Source organism: Strix aluco, chromosome 1 (assembly GCF_031877795.1).
Source record: "Strix aluco isolate bStrAlu1 chromosome 1, bStrAlu1.hap1, whole genome shotgun sequence".
Lineage (NCBI taxonomy): Eukaryota > Metazoa > Chordata > Aves > Strigiformes > Strigidae > Strix > Strix aluco.
The window spans coordinates 121,267,060-121,285,871 of record NC_133931.1 but is presented as its reverse complement, the minus strand read 5'-3'; the positions used below and the strand labels follow the sequence as shown (position 1 = coordinate 121,285,871).

Sequence of the window (18,812 nt, the reverse complement as noted above, 5' to 3'; positions counted from 1 at the left end):
TCTTTAAAGCAAAGATTCAAAGGTATGAGCCTACCAATGTGGTGAGCAACCAATTTCCTGCTTCACTGCCACCTTCTTGAACGACAGTACACCCATTCTCTATTTGTAAAATGGAAAAGTAGCATTTCCTTGCTTAACACGTGGTTAAAAATAAGACCAGGTGAGTACCTTAAAAATAGTGTGCCATGTTTAAATTCATTTGGGTGCTGTGGAACTTGTTGGGGCAGCTGACTATGACCAGACTCTTTTACTAGGAAGAAAAGAACAGATGTATCCTGAAGCTTTTGTTTCCTGTGGAAATTTGACAAACACAGCCTCTCTATACCTACATACAGAAACTGAACAGAACAATCTGAGAAAATGACAGAGGCCATATACACAATGGCAACACCCCATCCAACCCCTTCTGCCCATAGCCAAGTAACAAGAGATAAATTCTATGGATTTCTAACAATGCAAAATGCTCCAGGGTAAGGCTTGCTCATGAAACTGTATTCCGCCAACAGTCCTTTGCAAGCAGCTCCTCAGGGGTGTGAGCAGAGCCAAGTACTGTGCACAGAATGGGCATGGCATCCCGGGCCTCCCTGCAAAGGCACAGAATCAAACCAGTGCTCAACAGACCAACAGTCTGGTCTATCTAGCTCTTGCAAGGGAGTGCCTTCTAACCTGGCCCCCAGTCCTTTCTGAGATCCTACAGCCACAGGAGCAGCAGCCTTGCGTTGGACTTGCATGTTGCTGTAAATTGATAACCTGACTTCTCATCCGATCCTGGAGAACAATTATTCACTCTGCCTTTGTGATGGCCTCATCAGCGTGAAAACTTAGGTACTTCTCCAGCCATTTTTAAGCCAAACCCAAACTCTTTCAATCTTCCCCCCTGGATCATGTTTTGCAGCCGTCTCACCATTCTAACTGCTCTCTTCTGGAATTTCTACAGGCTACTTAATTAGTGGCCTTACCTGTGATCTGCCTATGAGCAATACATTTTTTCCTTAACTACTGATAATCCACAGCATGCCATCAGTTTTATACAGTTGATAATTATTATTCAAGTAGGACCCAAAAACTACTAGAAGGTTAAAGATTAAAATAGCAAATATATTAAATTTTCATTTCCTTATTCATTCCCATTTACAGAGTACTCTAACATGCTTATTTGATTTTAACCACTTTATAGCTTACCTTGTGAGCTGCTGCCCTTTTTCCTCCTTCATTTTTAAAAGCTTTTTTCTTTAAATTATATTTTAATACCTCTGAGATTTATTTTATTTAGCCTATATCACAAAAAAAGAGAAAGGACTCAAGAATAAGAAAATTCTGGTCTGAATGAATATGAAAATATATGATAATAAGACTAATGTATTAGCTATTTTATTTTTGCAATGTTAAGCAAAACAGATTAAATACTGGCTACAAACCCAGTTATTCCTTGCAGAGTTTCTTAAAATGTTTATTTTTCTGTAAGAAACACTTTTCACTTTGAATTCATTGTTCCTTACACAATAAAATAAAGCTGCTATTATATGAGATTCCACGGACTTCGTTCAAATGCACTTTTTTTTTGTCAGTAATAAGAAAAGGTTTTGATGACTTTGCTTATAGGAAGAGGGTCCCTAGGTAGACAGAGGAAGTTCAGACCAAAGCCAAACAAGTTGCACTTTCTCCAAAATAAATTTCCCTGCCCCTTTAGAGCCAAACAGCCTACATGGCTACTGTATACAGTATTTTCAAAATTGTTTTTCTGTACTTTTAACCCCATTTCCAAAGGAAGGAGCATCAGAACAATTCCAAATTTGAATGAAGCCACTCTCTTGTGTGAGCTAAGGACATGAAGTCCTTGAACAGAAAGAACAGAACATCAAACTTTTTCTCCCTTGAAACAAGCAGTCTTAAAACTGGAGTCCACAGATGCTGAAAGATCCCTACAATTTTACTGCACTACCCTTCATAAATACGTTTTCAAGTAAAATGAAACCTGAGCAGTAAACCCATCAAGTACCAGTTTGAATTGTATCAGTCTGAATTTGCTAAAATAAAAGTACAGCAATGCTTTTCTCCAAAAGCACACACTGCCCTATATGAAAAAAGTAAAAGTAAAATGGTAAAAGTTTGAGGGAAATATTTTAGAAAAGTAATACTGAACCCAGGATTCTAGGTCACAAACTGCTCCTTCCAATTTATGGCTCTTCACCCTTCTGTCTATACACTCCCACTCTGGCAATCTTTGCCCACCCACAGAATTTGAGGGGGGCTCACGTAAGTGTCTTTATTTCTCTCTCCCTTTCATTAAGACAATGATAAGGATTCACCATTCACAACAAAATAGACCAAATGTTTCATTAAAGATCCTAACCCAGCTGTCAGGAAATTCTTCTGTGCAGTACTACAGACATAGCAAATTGATCATGCATACAACAAAACTGTTAAAGTCATATATAAAGACTGCAATTTAAAATTGGTAACAATACTCAGGATTCTAACACCATTTTATCCAAATATTTTAAAGCACATTACTGAAGGAGCTAAGCATCAGTTTCCTCATCACTAAAAGGAAGACAAGGACTAATCATGGACACAAAATGTACTTAGTCTGCAAACCAATACTGCTAAAATTACTTCTAATCAGAAAAAAATTATTGTAAACTTAAAATTTTTTTGAATTCCAACTACTGAGAGTGAGATACTTATAACTAATTGCAATATCGATTTATATGACAATTATATCAGGAAATGTGTCTAAGTTACTTTTAAAATACACTTTTATTTAAAGAATACTTGATACAAGCAAGAAAGGATTTGCAACTCCCACTGAAGCCCTTCATTTTTGAAAAAGAGTACTCAGTAGAGTTGCACAGTTGTAATTAAACACAGATGGAAATAATCCTTACTGCAATGACCAAAGAGCTGATGTTTTTACAGTGATTTTAAATACAAAACTTGAGGAGAAACTTATTAAATTCAAGACTCTAATGAACTCAGATTGATCATGAAAAAATATATATATATGTCTATAGTATTTCAATCCCACATTCCAACAATAAACTTGTTTTTTATTTCTTTAAGGAAATCCAATTTTTCCCACTTAAATACTCTGTTGATACTTCCTTTTTAGGTATCACCTGACTCTGCAGGTAATGGAACAGACTTGCAAAATGTATGCCTAACTAATCTGAATTGCTGTTATGTGTAACAAATAATCCAAAGAATTGATCTGAAACATCAGAAATTAAAAACTTGAAAGTCTTGGCATTGGTCAAATTTTAAGAAATGGGAAAGTTTCTTTAGCCTTATGATGAGCCGTTTTTAAATAGCACAACGTTACTGTTTTATACAGCAAAAATGTTTCTCCATTTGGGGTTGATACTTTAAATTTAAACATCTTTATGAATTTGAGAGGAGGGTTTTTTCTTAGAAGAGTCAGTTTTCTGTATTACAGAAAAAGATAATCATTCCTGGTCTTGAATATCAGCTTTTAATATTTCAAAGAAAACAAATATCTAAAAGAGAGAAAGATAATTTTAACTGGAAAAGGACAGAAACAGACTAGATGCAGATAGAGTGTGAAGAACAAAGATCATGTCAACAGCTGACTGACTGGGTTTTGGAAGCTATCATTATCTGAAGTCCTTCTAAGTACAACGCATACCAGCAACAACTGTCATCTTATTGCTGAGAGACATCTAGGAAAACTGCAATCCTGAACACATCATGATTTGTGATTAAATTTGATTATCTAATTCAGTAATTTAAAAAACCCCCTCAATATTCCATTATTTCCCACTGCTTTATGCTGGTATGTTGATTAGCAAAGAAAGAGCCATAAAGTGAATTCGAACATAAATTTACAATACTTTCTGTGCCAATACTAATACCCATTCATGTTAAATTATTCCCAGAGTCCGAATTAGAGGACTGAAGAGGTAACTTGCTAAGAATATGGAGATAGCACTTTAAAAAAAATTAAATTAAAAGAACACTTTTCCCAATAAAGAAGCTATCAGGACACGTTTTAAATGAACAAGTGTATGGTCCTGCTTTGTCAAATAAATACAGCTGAAGAAGCAGCTTTAAACTGAGGCAGAACTGAGGGATGAGAGCTGTCTTTGAACTTCTGCTAAGAAGGTAAAGAAGCACTGCACAGTAAGAGCAGGTAAGTCTCCAATTCACTGCTAGTAGACTTCCTTGAAGGCTAAGTTCAAGATTTCTTTTAGATGCTAGAAACAAAACACATACGTGCCTAGATTTAACACTTCTCTCAATAAATGCCTTGTCCATTCCTTCAGAAAACACAAAAACTTATATAAACATTAAAAGGTTCTCATTGCCTGCAAGTATGCTTTACTTGTAAACAATTTGCTTTGTAATCTTTATTTCTCCTGATACTATGTTTTTAAACACTCATCATAAATTTGGATAGAGGTCTTTACTTTTACGTCATTATACAGAACCTAATTTCCACATGTTTTTCCAAAAGTAACTGATTTCCACTGTTCTGTTAACAATATAAATCCAAAGGAAAGAACTTTCTTAACCCTGCTCACCAAGTAAACAGATTTCTAACATGAACAAATGCTAAACTGCTCTTCTAGTTGTCAGATGGATTTTCTTTTTCCAACCAAGCTCCATTGTCTACATTACTAAGATCTTACAGAAATGCCAATTAAACCTTAATTAAAGAAAAAAGACAAAAAACTAGAATAGACTGCATACAGACTGAGAAACCTTGGCATAGACTTGTGCTTTTTCACTTTCGCTATTCAGGCATTCAGGCTAAATTTAAATCATGAAGAGTTCAGTTTATTCCTGCTTAGTAAAGTAAACATCAATCGTACAGTCTCTACTCAATGCAACTTAGTCCAAGTTCCAATTCAATTCAGGTTCCCTGAGTTCCTAAGAATACTGAACAGATCACTTCTGTACAGCTCGATACAGAATCAACCCATTCAAACACCAAACTTCAATCACAGACAAGGACTTCTATGCTTTGAGTTAAAATTAAATATATATATATAATATATATATACACACACATGCAGAGAGACATACATTTATCAATTAGCACCATCTAGTGGGGTCAGTACAATTTATGCGATATGAGAAATATGTAGCTCACTTCAGGTTTTTCTACATCCTATGCAACATGTTATGATAGAGCAGAGGTCAAGTAATTAATAAAATTCAGATGTAAAAAGAAACCCAAACAAACCCCAAACTTTCTCATTTTAATTCATAACATTATGTTATTCCACTATAAATTACAGTTTAAGGAAAATACTGACACTGAAAGTTGCATGTACATACATATGAAAATTTACTGATAGGAAGGAAAAAACCCCACCTTTTAGGCATTCATACACATGCAAAACACAATGACACAATTACTATTTTCATTTTTCTGTTCCCCTATCACACACCTCAAGAAAAATCTCCCACTCTTTAAAGCTACTCTGAAGCATGCAAACAATGAAAAAAACCCCTTTTTTTAAGGCCTCCATCATCAGAGCAGAATTCTGTTGTAAACACAACTAAAACCAAAGTGCCACAAACACTGGATCACAACCCAGAACACTAATAAAAGGGCATATTAGATACTTTTGAAATTTTCAAAGTAATTAATTTAAAAGCGGTCACCTGCACTAAAAACAGATCCTAACATACCCATTTATGCTATTTCTCAAATATGAAATCTAGAAATTGAATTTTAGTCAACTTTACATTAAAAACTGTAGGGACCTAAGTCATGCAAATAAATAATGCTGAAGAATTCAAAATGCAAAAACTAACAGTAGTAGACACCCCACCCCCCCCAATACATCAACCATATTCAAGAAAGACTCTCAAATAAAAAGCAGCAGCACACGAGGGTGCTTAAATGCAACAGGCAAAATCTCTACCAGACTCTGCCAACAGGCAAACGAACTAAAAACATTACTGTTCCCTTCTACCTCTGCCTGCTTACAGTCCAGGTTAAAAAACAAAGCAAAAGCAAAGCAGAAAACAATTAATCACTAAAATTAAGCACATGCTTCAGAGTATTAGGACAAGTTGCAAGTGTAAAATTAGTTTCCTTAAATGCTCTTTAATGAAGCCATGGTCATGAAAGCAAAGAACACCTACAAGGACATGCTTTGCATTCAGATCTTCCCTTGTTTCTAAAAAAGGTGATTGACAGCACTTTCCAAAAAGATCACAACAAACCAAGTGGAACTTGAACAATGAGGGGCAAACACATCTCTGGTGAAATCCCAGACCTAAAGTTAATATGAAAATATAAAGTTGTGAAATCTTAAAAAACAGATAGCAAAATTAAAAAGCACTTTATGGTGGCTAGTAAAAGATGATCTGTTCTTCCCCACTACACTTGGTAGCACGTGAAAGTCAGTGTTAATTTTGTTTCTGGGAATAATGGTAAAAGTAGGTGAAAATTCAGAAAAATAGAAAAACATGGAGAAAATATGTAGATATGGGGGAAGAATTAAAATCAATAAAAACCAGCAGTGGGAGGCTTGCAGTGAGTACTTCAAAAGTCACAGAATGTAAGAACAGAAGATGCTGAGGCCTCCACAGTACAGCCAGGTGACAGGCTACAATCTAAACTAAATGGAAATCAAAACAAAGAGATTCTAATAAATTAATTAGTACCAACAAACAAGATGTATAGTAAGAATTTTAGTTTAAAAAAATATGAAGATAGGATCTGAATTTTATTTAAAAGGCTAGAGAGATATGTTAGGAATAAAATGTCCCAAATAACTACAGTTAGATAATTACAGTAGTGTTAATGAATACAACTAATTCTCAACCTTCCCCGCAGAGGACAGAGAAACATCAACACCGAAGTGGAATATGTGTTGTAAGAAAAAGAGGAGTATGAAAAATAATGACAAAATATTGGGAAAAAAAATTGCAGTAATTTAGGAGATGTTTACTGCCATTTCCCTGTACCTTTTCAGACCACTGCACTTCAGGCTTTTGCACTAAATCATCCAAACATGGAAACCCATTTTACAGGAAGCTTCAAATCAAAGCAAACATATTAATTTCTTTTTATATTGGAAGGGGTAACATAAATGTATTTGTAGAGGTGTACAAAATAACAGCTATGCCATATCTTTAAATTTTGGAAAGCTGGTAGAAAACAGCAGAAATTGCCTAATGACAGAGGAGATGACCGTAACAAAGATAAGGGAGCTGTATTGGCACTCCTACTATTATAAAAAAAGTATACAGAGATAAAGTTTAGCATTTTTATTCTTCGAGAACTAAGGATCTATGAAAATACAGGCCAGTGATACAAAAGTATCAATACTGGGATTCCAAGAGATTTCGTGAGAGTTTTCAGCAAGGAACTGTGTCCCAGTCCCCTTTTTTCAAGTGGGATGCAACCAAAGCATTAGCCAGCATGACCTAGCCTGATTTATACTGCATTTCAATATGAAACCAGCAAAAACTTAAATAATATAAGGAAGAAATATCACTAAGCAAGGATTTTTTTATATATATTTTTACACCATAGATGAGTTATAACTAACAAAAACAAAAGGCAACACACTTCTTTTCATATCATACAAAATTGACGATTTACATTTGATAGAACAAGAAATTACAAATATTGATCCAGCTTAACTCAGTTAAGCTCCCCCAGCTCAACTGAAATACAAGGAAGTACTCTAACTGTATCCATCTTTGCATGATCAACCCCAGTGTATGAGAGGTCACTCTTGCCTACATTCTTGAAGGTTTAGAAAATCAGGGGAAAAGCTGAAGTAAAAACCAGCATGATATTCCCACAGAGAATGGTTATGAATGGCATGTCAGAATGGTTATGAAAGTGTTAATAGGAATAATTAAAAAATAAGTGCACATAAACCAAAGGGAATTAAAGGTCTCTCATACATTAAAAATTCATTTAGTAGTAGAAAAATAAACAGAAAATAATCCAGTTCTAATAAGTTAAAAGACCAATATACATACTCAGAAAACACAGGGACAGAGCAGAAGCAGGACAGAAGATGTGATCAAGCCATAGGTCTTACTCAGTGACTACCTAATATGCAACAAGAGGAAAATATTGCTTCCCCTTTGGGAGAAGACAATAATAAAACTTGGTCAGATTATTAGTTAGAAATTGATAGAAAGTGGATGTTTCAAGACAAAAAAGCATAGGCACATAACTACAAATATTTTGTTGCTTGGCACGTGCTACGGTATAATTCGTAGTTAGCTTTTAATGACATACCCAAACTTCAATGTGATCAGCTTAGTATTTCAGAAGCCAATTAACATGATTTCAATCACAGGCTACTTTTTCCCTAGAATGTTTGAAACTTGGAAATTCAAAATTGCACCCTGATTGATGGTTTGATCCTGATTAAAGCTGTGTATGTCTGTAGTGTCATTACTGGATTATTTAATCACTAAATCTCAACAAAAACTGTTTGCTTTCATGAAACCCAATCTGTAAAGCACATTAAAATTGAAGATACTTTACGAAGATGATATCCATACTAAATGTAAAGCAGTATTGAAGTTATCCCATGCATAATCCCTAGCATTTATAGCTGGCAGATTTGGGTGTTTTTTAACTCTTAAATGTCAAAATAATTGAGGCAGTTGTGTTTCTGAGTAATTGACATCACCAGCATTTCCATTGTGCAGGTTGTGATTTCTAGCAAAAGTCAACAAGAAAAGTTAGGACGAGAGATGGAGACAATACAGATTTACTTTCCAATGGACAAAATAAGACTGTTTACCCCCCACCATCTCCACTGCTCAGTAAATATTATGTTCTTCAGGAAGGCTCACACTGTACCTGAGCCACTGGGGAAGAAAAGAGTCAGTGGCTCCAGGGTTCAAAATCTCCTCCTCTTGGGAGCAATGATTTCATCTTAGAGGTCTGTGAAACAGGGTGAAGGAGAAAGGCAACAGGTCAAAAATCAGAGGAAAAACAACCTAAAATTGAAGGGGAGAGCACAAAGTGTCTTCTTGGCATAACATTCTCTAAAACAAACAGTGCTGAAGCAAAAATGTATTGTTTCTGACCAGCAGATGCATCAAGAGGGGCACACTGATCCACCTAGCACAGTGAGTGAAAGTACAGATAATGAAATTAAAATAAGAAATGGAATTCAGAAGTCAAAATGGTTTATTATTCCTTTGCATCAGTAACATTGGTGGGTGTATGTCTGTGTGTGTGAGATCCAAGTCCAGAAACTGATGAGAGTGGAGAGTGTTTATATTTCCACAATTAATTTAATCATTCATGTACATTTCTAGCAAACTAAGCTGGAGTAGCCAGCAAGCAAGAGGAGAACCATATCTGGAAGGGCTCAAGGTCTTAGCCAGTGGCTGGGTAAAGGGCCCAGAATCCAGTCACGGCTATTTAGTTGGACTTAGAGCCCATACTGTTATTTGAGGAATCTGTAAATGCGGTTCTGCTTAGAAATCTAGAGAGCAAAGGTCTGCGTGTTTCCAGCAGTGAACTTCAGCCCTGATCAGCTGGAGAGGAGAAGTGGGACCAGGCTGTCTGCTTTATTGTTTATATGAGCGCCATCGGTGCTTACGTGGGTAAGGGCAGTGCTCTGCCTGTGGTAGCCTTTCTGGCCAGTTGGGCTAGTGGCATAGGTGCTCAGCCTCACTACTGGTTGGACCTGCAAATGGGAAACATCACTGGCCACATCCATCTCTCAGTGCACCAAACTGGGCTTCTGCAGCCAAGACAGAGGAGTCCTCATGTTCTGGGGTCAGCCACACTTGGCAACTCTCATAACACCCTCAGACTCCAGCACTGATGGAGTATAAAAGATCAAATACCTCAACTATTTGCATGTAATGAAATGGCTGCAAATACATGCAAACTAGATGAGAGTAATGTTTTCCCTAGGAATTTATATGGCCACATTAACATGGCATACAAATATTTCATCTTTATATGCTTACTGTCTTAATTTCCCTAAGGATTGGATTAATTCCTTGTCTCTTATTTAGTAGATGAGAAATACAAGAAGCCTGCAGACATACATGGGAGGACACACTGAGGGAAAAACTGGGTCTTAGTAAGACAAATGGAGTGGGGGAAGACAGCTGCAAAATACATGACCATAACATATGCATGTGGAACTCTAAATGGCACCACTGAGGCACCAGTGGTTTTTGAAAACAAATCCAAGACAGCTCTAACTTTAGACAATTCAATCTTTTTAAAACTGTCACTACATTAATAGGAAAGATTTTTACACCATAGGTACCTTAGAGTGGTTCAGCTGGAACAAGAAAGCAAGAAACCCTTCTCTCTGTAGCACGAAAATGAACTATGTCATCGTATTGAAGTTGCTACATCAAAGTGAATCTGCACATTTAAGTTTTGCTATTTCACTGAAGGCATAGTCAAGTTATTGATTTGCACAGACAAGTAAGCCTTGCATGTTTTGCATGTTTTTTAATCTTATTTCTTCAGCACAGTCTGCAGTGACTGTGCACCATGTGGATAGCACCAGTACGTTAAGCACTTACATGCTGCAGCTCTCAACTTATTGTAACTTATGTTTGAAGAGATGGTCCACTGACATCACCACACCCGCAAAGTGAGCGCTGGATTCTACAAAGATACACGGAAATGGCTAGAGAAACAACCTGTGGTTAAGAGAACACTCCTATACAAACGATGCTATCTGTAAGCCCAAAGAAATAGTGCACATCTAGTATACTATGTTGCTCTCTTCTTTCCGTGCCTTAAAAAGGAAAGAAAGGGTTATAACAGAGATGACCGAAAAAAGTTTTTTTAAAAAAAAGTGTTTAAGGCACCACAGAAGAAAGAAAAGTAATGGGAGGATTAAAAAAAAAAAAAAAGATGAGTAAAACTCATGAACTACTGAACACTACAAAATTAACTTCATGAGGATTAGCTGGAGAATGGATACAAGCACAATTTCCAAAAAAAAAAAAGAAGGAAAATCAACATAAGCAGGAACAAAACCTGCTGGTAGGAAACACAGGCAGGCATTTTTGCTAAATCTTATTTTTAAGATTTTTATTAAATCTTATTGTATCAGTTTCCATGCTTCAGAAAGATTTTATAGCTACTGCATCCCATTCTTCTTAACTCTTACAATGTTTCTGCACTGCAGAGGCTTGTTTGTGTAGTTATGACTTTACTTAAAAGGAAAATAGTCCAAGACAGTAACAAAAAAAAAATTGCTTTAAACACTCCCTCACATGTTCTGCCACAGAACTTCTGGTCCAAGGGAAAAGAACACTGTAGAAAAACAGTTTAAAATTACATTATCCTTGGATGTCTTGGATTTATCAGACTACTATTACCGAGCAGCTTACGAGACCTTTGATTGGCCTCAGTATCGGACAAAAAAAATGTATCACTTTGGTTAAATAAATACTGTACAAGCTTCATAAGACAAGAAAAATCTGGGTATAAGCATAGATTTGGGTTCTAAAACTTCTCTTCGAACTGCTGCAGCAGTTTTGTCACCAGGCTGGTACATTGCCCCCTCAGTAACAATGAAATCACAAACTATTTGTCTTAGAAGGATTGATTTACTTCTTTTATGTCCAGTACATTTTGGCTGGATTTCTGCTACTCTTTGGAGGTTTCCCAGCAGAAACTTTAAATCAATTACCACTGATCCAAAAAAATGCCTCCGTCTGGATTTTAACCTAAACCAAAGTTTTTTCACATTCCAAAGCACTGATTTATTCACAAGTTTCAAGTAATAGTCATAGACCAACACTTTGCACCTCTGATTTAATAAGCTTATCTGCTTTATTTTTAATTTCAAAAATTTATTGGTAGACCATACCTGTAGAGACTTCTGATTACCAACCCAACTTCTACATCTTTTATGACACTAAACTGTCAACAAGATAATTTAACTGATACTTTGGAAACTGATCTTTGAATTGTTTTCTTATTATTATTTTTAACAAAGTGAGCTGAAAGGAGCTGATGACAGGAACAGGACTTCCTTATAAAAATCTAGATGAAAAGTTGCAAGTGCCTATTACTAAACACATTAGCAACCCTGATGTAGAAACTGCAAGAGGCTAGAGATACCAAATGTCCAAACTTCTGACAAAGAAGTTAACACTAGATATCCAGTTAAACTTCTACCAAAAAGTACAAAATAAAAATATATGAAAAAAATACAAAAAAGTAATTGCCACAGGAGAACCCATTCAGTAGACTTCAGGACAAAATTATTATTTAATGTCCACTACCTATCTGTTTCCTAGTAAACTATCTATGAGCTACAATTATAACAAATATTTTTAGTTGAACCATCACATAGGATCCATATTTCAGTACAACTGCACTAACCAATCCATTTGGCACTAACTTGATTTGCATTTTCTTACAAACACGGTTACACTGTCCAAAGCTATTCCTGACCACTTTTTCAATAAATTGGAGGTGCATTTTTTCACTTTATTAAAGGCACAAATATGCACAGGTACGTATGTGTGAACACAGACAGCAAAACAACTTTGTCTTTACTCAGAGAAGAAACAGTAAACCTGCTACATGCTATAACATGTGGAAAGTTGGGGGGATAGCTATGATTTCAAACAGGAATCCATTTATTTTGCTTATTTTTGCCCAGTTATTACCTGATGTACTGTGTTTTTATACAGTAAGAGCACAAACAAGTCAAAGAGTTCAACACACACATCAACCAGAATCGACCCCCCCATCTCAATAAAAGAAGCAACCATTTGCTTAACGCCTGGCTGCTAGCTACCTTTTCCCTAATGTTTCCATGGAAACAGTATCAGCCTGAATAAAGTAAAGATCCTGTACTATTTTCTATAAAACTTCAATTACCTTATTTTGATTAATCTGATCACTGTTCCCATGGAAATTAAGTTTAAAGGCAGCTGACTGCCTCCAGCTAACAGCGATCTCTTTACTTGCAGATTTCAGTTGCTGGCTATTGAGCAAGTCTCAAAAAAGTCACTTTGGCTTCAGAAGTAACACTTGAAATTTATGTGGCATTTCATAAGGAATAACACCTTGCATTACACTTTTTTTTAATGCAATAATTTTGATGGAAGCAAAACGACTCATTGCTTCAGTGGTAATGACTCCAAATACAAATGCAAACTACTGTCAGTCATCAAGAGGCTTTCTTAGAGTATTATTTTTCCAATAGTTTTCATCTTTAGGTAAGCAGAAAGTATGTGGCGAGTTTATATTTCAGTATATGAATTAGACCATTACCTACAAATACTTTGGATGAGAAGACTACTAAAATTTTAGTACTCCTCCATATATATTCTGTATATACAACCCAAGCAGGAGGCTTCAAAAATTGACTGGAGAACAAGCTTCCTCTCCAGACAATGAGAGAAACAAAAAGAAAAGCCTGAAATTTCTTTCATGCAGCTTTTGTATTTCTTTGCAGATTCGGTATCCTAATTCTGTCCATATATACCTTACTGCTAGACAGTTCTGAAAACTTTGTGTATCCTGTGTTTTGCCAATAGGACTTGAGGCAAGACTGGACCGTGCCTCTTTCAACAAGAGACATTCACTGAACAAGGACAGCCTTGCAAGAATTAAGATTTCCTTGATCTATGATGATCTGGATTGAAAGAATGACAAATAACTGCTACCTATTATATAGCACATCAATATTAATGAATTCAACTGTAGTAAATTCCTTCTCCCCTTGCCAGAAAGAGTAGTTTTCAAACCGCACAATGGACTACATCTGTGCATTGTTCGGACTGTCTGCATTACAAGAGTGATAGCTTTACTCTTGCCATCAGTAGGCTTTGCATGCTTTCTCTGACTGAAAGATGTAAACTATAACGTAAGAAGCAACCTTGCTTGATTCTCCTCTAGAGCATGGAGAACAATTATTATTCATCGGCCATGAATTGTTACTGGTTGCCAACCACCACACTCACACCTCCTCCTCCAGATGGCCAGGTGGTAAATGCTTACTCACACCGCTTTTTCCTTCATTTTTTCCCATCTCCAAAGCAAACAGCACTTCAGACCTCCACATGAATTTACAGAACTGCAGCCTGTTCCGTTTACCAAGGAGGCACAGATTTTTAAAAATACAGTTGAGAACTCAGCAATAAAGAACCTTAAGGACTTAAGTACCAAAGCAACATTTTAGAGAATGAGCTATCAGTTTCAATAATTCCACCCACTCCAAGGTGGTCCACACATCTCTGCAACTCTCCAATGCTTTCCCCCAAAACCACAACCCACCCACTCCGTTAGATCTGAGGTTAGGTGCCACCTATGGTCTACCAAATCCCAGTCCCACTTTCTCTTCCATTTTCCAAGCTTGCTGCTCATGAGTAATGCAGCCCCTCTGAGCTCCTTCTGAGGTGGCTGGTTTTTAATGCCCTGAAATCAGAAACTGCTCTCACCATTCTCTTAACAGGTGCAAACATACTAGCCATCAAAACCCCCTCACAAACACACCCTGCTCTCTCCATCTTCTATATTACACAACAGTTAACAGAAGAAAAGTTACTGTGACCCACAGAAAACAGACATTCCAACAATAAATAATGAAGATGGTATAAACATTAGTTCTATAGGAAGTATACATGAAGAACAAAGTAATGAGAAAGTAAATAACTTTCATATGTTCAGCAAAAAATATTTCAATATCAGTTTCTAACTTGAAGTGTAAAAGCAATCAACATTAACATCATCAGGCTGCCATGAAGAAAGCCAACTCCATCTCAGTACAATCTCCAACCTTCATTCTAGATCATTTGTGTCATGCTCAGGTCTTATACACTAACTAGTGCATCCTCCTCAGCCACCATTACCCTCCCAGTCCTTTCACACACACACAGATATCATTTCCTCCATCTGTGGGTCATCCCCATCAAAAGTTCAGAACAATCAGTTGTCACACATGACTCATCAGAACAACTCACATAATCTGAAGACCATTTCCTCTACGTTCTTGCGGGAAGAAGATCCACATGTGTGGATGCCTGAGATTGTGCCAGGCATGGTGCATGGCACGGGAGGTAAGCACATATGATCTGTGCAGCACACACATTGATGTTGGCTGCAGAATGTCTGACACATCACAGGGTAGGGGAAGCTGCACCATATAACCCCTCCACAAGTGCCTAAAGAACCTGCATAGTTCTTCCAGGTGAAAGGTTGGACTGTTATGAGGTAGTCTATCCTCTAACACAAAACAAGTCATTAAATGTTATTGAAATTCTGTGATTCAGTACTGTAGATGCAAAGCCATTCATCCTACAGACTAACAGCTTTCTTCATGGAGTTTCTGTAAAGCTCTGGGTAGAAACTATGAGCGTATAAACTTGCCTTATGAACTAGGCTTGTACCGGTCCAGACTGAAGATTTAGCACATCATCTGCAGATCATTGATTTTATCACTGTAAGCATGTGTCAAATCAATCCCTTTTGCTTTGCCCTAGTCAGCTCATTTTTTGTAAATGCTATCTTTATTTTTCTCACTACCAACAAAGGAACCACAGTAGGCTGAAAGCATTTACATTTACATGTTGAAAAGTCTGTGTTCACATCAAAAATTTCCAATAGTTCTATACCACAATGACTGTAGAATTTGGGCTATGTAATCATAGGATTCAATTTACATGCCAAAGAAATTACACGAGGATACACTCGACTATTTTATTTTTGGAAAAGTTATTAGCCATCACCATGGACAAACATTAACGCATATAAAATAATTTCTCAGAACTTCAAGTCATATCCAGGTGAAACTAATAGAAAATTAGCACAAATTAGGGTTTTGCAGGGTCAGCTACCAAAATAATATGCAGTTGTAATAAAATCAGACTAGATTCACCAAATATTCCTTACTTTTGCAGTAGTTACTTTCGTTTCCAGTGCCATGTACTGCTTTTTGGGCGTACAAACTCTTCCCTATCAAGAGGAACAGCAACACCACTTGCTGTGGCTTCTTTTTCATAATGCAAAGTACAGTACTGGCTAAAGGACCGTGAATGCTCTGAGTTGGCCAAAACCAATCAGTAAACGGCAACTGGTTAAGAAATACTTCAGCAGCAGCCCAACAGATAAGCTTACTCAATTCTTCAGCATTACATCCACAACCAGAAATGTTTAAGGCGACAGTGCAAGTAGAAGCTTAATCTTGGAGCTAAAAAGACAAACAGTAAAACATGTGTCTGGTGCACTAACAGCAAGCAAACGTACATGGAAATTCTTGCAGCTCCTCTAAAAATAAGCTAAAAGAGTAGTTAGAACAGATCTTTATTTATCCCTTCTGTTCCTCTAAAAAAAAAAAAATCCAAGCAGAGCACATGTTTACTGTTCCAGGTTTCAGCTACGTTAGTGCTCATAATTACCCTGATCTCTTCATGTTTCTTTTCTATAAATCTCTACAGAATTACTGGGATCTCTGCTATATAAAAAGTAATGAGATGGCTGAAGATTTCTGGTAGAACTTAAGAGAGTCATGTAATAAGACAAGGAAGTAACAAATTGAGGGAAGCAGAGACAAATTTTAAACATTCACTATGCAGAGCCAGTTTTCTCTTCCAAACTGTCAACAATGGTTGTGGGTTCCCTCTTCTCTATACTTTGCAAACTAAAATCTAATCAACAGATTCCTTTATTGTGAAAAGGGACAGCAAGAACAGTTGCATCAGTTTTTGCTGGTTTTACTTACTACAATAGGAATGTACTGTAGGGAACATCCAGTATTTGCAGGGGAATGGACTGGATGATCTAATACAACTTTTCCATTTCTGACTTCTTAGAACAGCTCAGGCTGATCCAAGTTCACAAAGAGATTTTTGTCTAACAATACTGAATGAAGACAAGGTTTGGGGCTTTTTTTTCCTTTTTCTTTCATTTCAATATTAAGAGAGCCAGAATAGCAAACCATATGCCATAGTATGCCACAGAAAACACTATGATAATTAAATACCCATAAAACTTAGAATATCTGTAGAAAAAGTAGAAAGTTCATTTTATACTTAAACCTTTCAAGCAATTTGAAGCGTTTTATCCATTTTATAACTTAGGAAAAAAGCTCTTTTCTAATATTTGAAATTATTAAACAGTAAAGTAAGATCAGCATAGAAATTTTTATTAAACAGTGTGTCTATCTTAAATAGATAAATATTAGTGCCTAATTAGTTGTATACCCATGCTCATTTTCTTCCAAAACCAACACATACCAGGATCGCAACATCCTTGGCTCTAAGCTAGTGCCTTTTTTTTTTTTTTTTTTCCAAAATATCTGTCATCATTCTCTGCCTGAAGAATTAAAAACATTTGTCTTTGCAAGTACAGTTGACTTTAAGAAGTTATTGCTAGGAAAAACAGTCTTTCAAATAAGACATCACAACCCAGAAAGAAAGATTTGGCACTTCTGAAGCCTTGTAATGGAAAAACTATGGCAGATGGGGTTCTTCTGCTCTTACAGCTCTCTTCCAAAAAGGCTATAGACTGCCTTCTCTGAAACTTGAGAGGATACTGAATAATCCTTTTAAAAAAATGTGTTAAAGGTCAACCAAATACCATGAGTTTCAGATACAGTTAAGCCCCTCTTGGGGCAGGGATATGAACTAGATAACCTTTTGAAAACTCTTTATGCCCTACTTTCTATACCTGAACTCCACAGAACTCAAAAGGTGAGGCTGGATAGCCTGTGATATGCATTGGGGTAGACCAGATGCTCTTAATAGTCTCAATTCTTATAGTTAAAAAACTTTGTCTTTTGAATGAAATCAATATGATGTATTAAAGAAGTGCAACTAGTGAACACTAAAAATAGACTTAATTATTTAAACTGAATCTTAATCTAGTGTGAGACTTAATAGGACATTAAAAGAACCGTTCACAGGGTCAGAGTTACACATACATTTAATACTTGGACCTAAAATGTACAAGATAAATAATAAAGATGGTTGGAATATTTCAATGCCTTCTTGTTGTAACTGCAATAAAGTGATCATTCACTGATCCCCAAAACTTTCTATCTGCCTCAAGAAAACTTTCTCATGAATTCTTTTTTGTTAAAATCAGAAAGACAAATCCACCCTGCAATACAAACAACATGGTAACTAGGGCATGCAACTAAGAGAGCCAGTAGGAGAGCCAACTTTTCCAAACCGAGAGTATACTCAAGGTGAGTAAGCCAGTTACTGTTGCGCTATCTTTGTCTTCTTTTGGGGGAAAGGACAAAAGGGAGCAAGTGGAGTTTGAGAAGATTTAGGTTTGCCTCACTAGAAAATTAGAGCAAATGTTGAAATGTCAGTGCTTCACAGATCCACGCTCATTTTCTAACCAGCCTTCTTTAATTCCAAATCCAGAAAGAAAATTAATTTAGCAACCGATCTAACGTTTTGTTTGGATGCACATCACTGTCAGCCTATATTAGAAAGATAACTGGTGTTCCCCTTGCAGTGATCTTCTGAGCCACCGGAACAGACAGCTGCAGCAAAACAGTAAGGAATCTGGGATAACCACTGCACTTCAGTAACTTTGGTGAAGTTATTCAGGCAAGCAAGTATAGCCAAGCACTGTTCCCCTGTTTGTGGCTTTTGTGTATCAACTACCAGAAAGTACTTGTGTTTACTTTTATACGTAAATTCCCAGCTATTTTGAAAATAATTTTGGCCAAGTATCAACATTATCACATCTTTTTCCAGAATAAGATATCTGAAACAAATGGAAAAATACGACTCTTTCAAACCTATATTGAAATAATCCCAATTTTAAGCTTCCTTTAGATCAGCGACTGACAAGGGTAACAAATTCTGCTCAATTATGTGCGAGTCTGCATATGTTCACG

At 36.4% G+C, this 18,812-nt stretch overlaps 1 protein-coding gene across 4 annotated transcripts in view; it reads right to left on the bottom strand.

The window, feature by feature from the left end:
• Positions 1-18,812, bottom strand: part of MPP7 (MAGUK p55 scaffold protein 7) — a 159,421-nt gene that overhangs the window by 83,683 nt on the left and 56,926 nt on the right. The gene's annotated exons all lie outside the window — the stretch shown is intronic.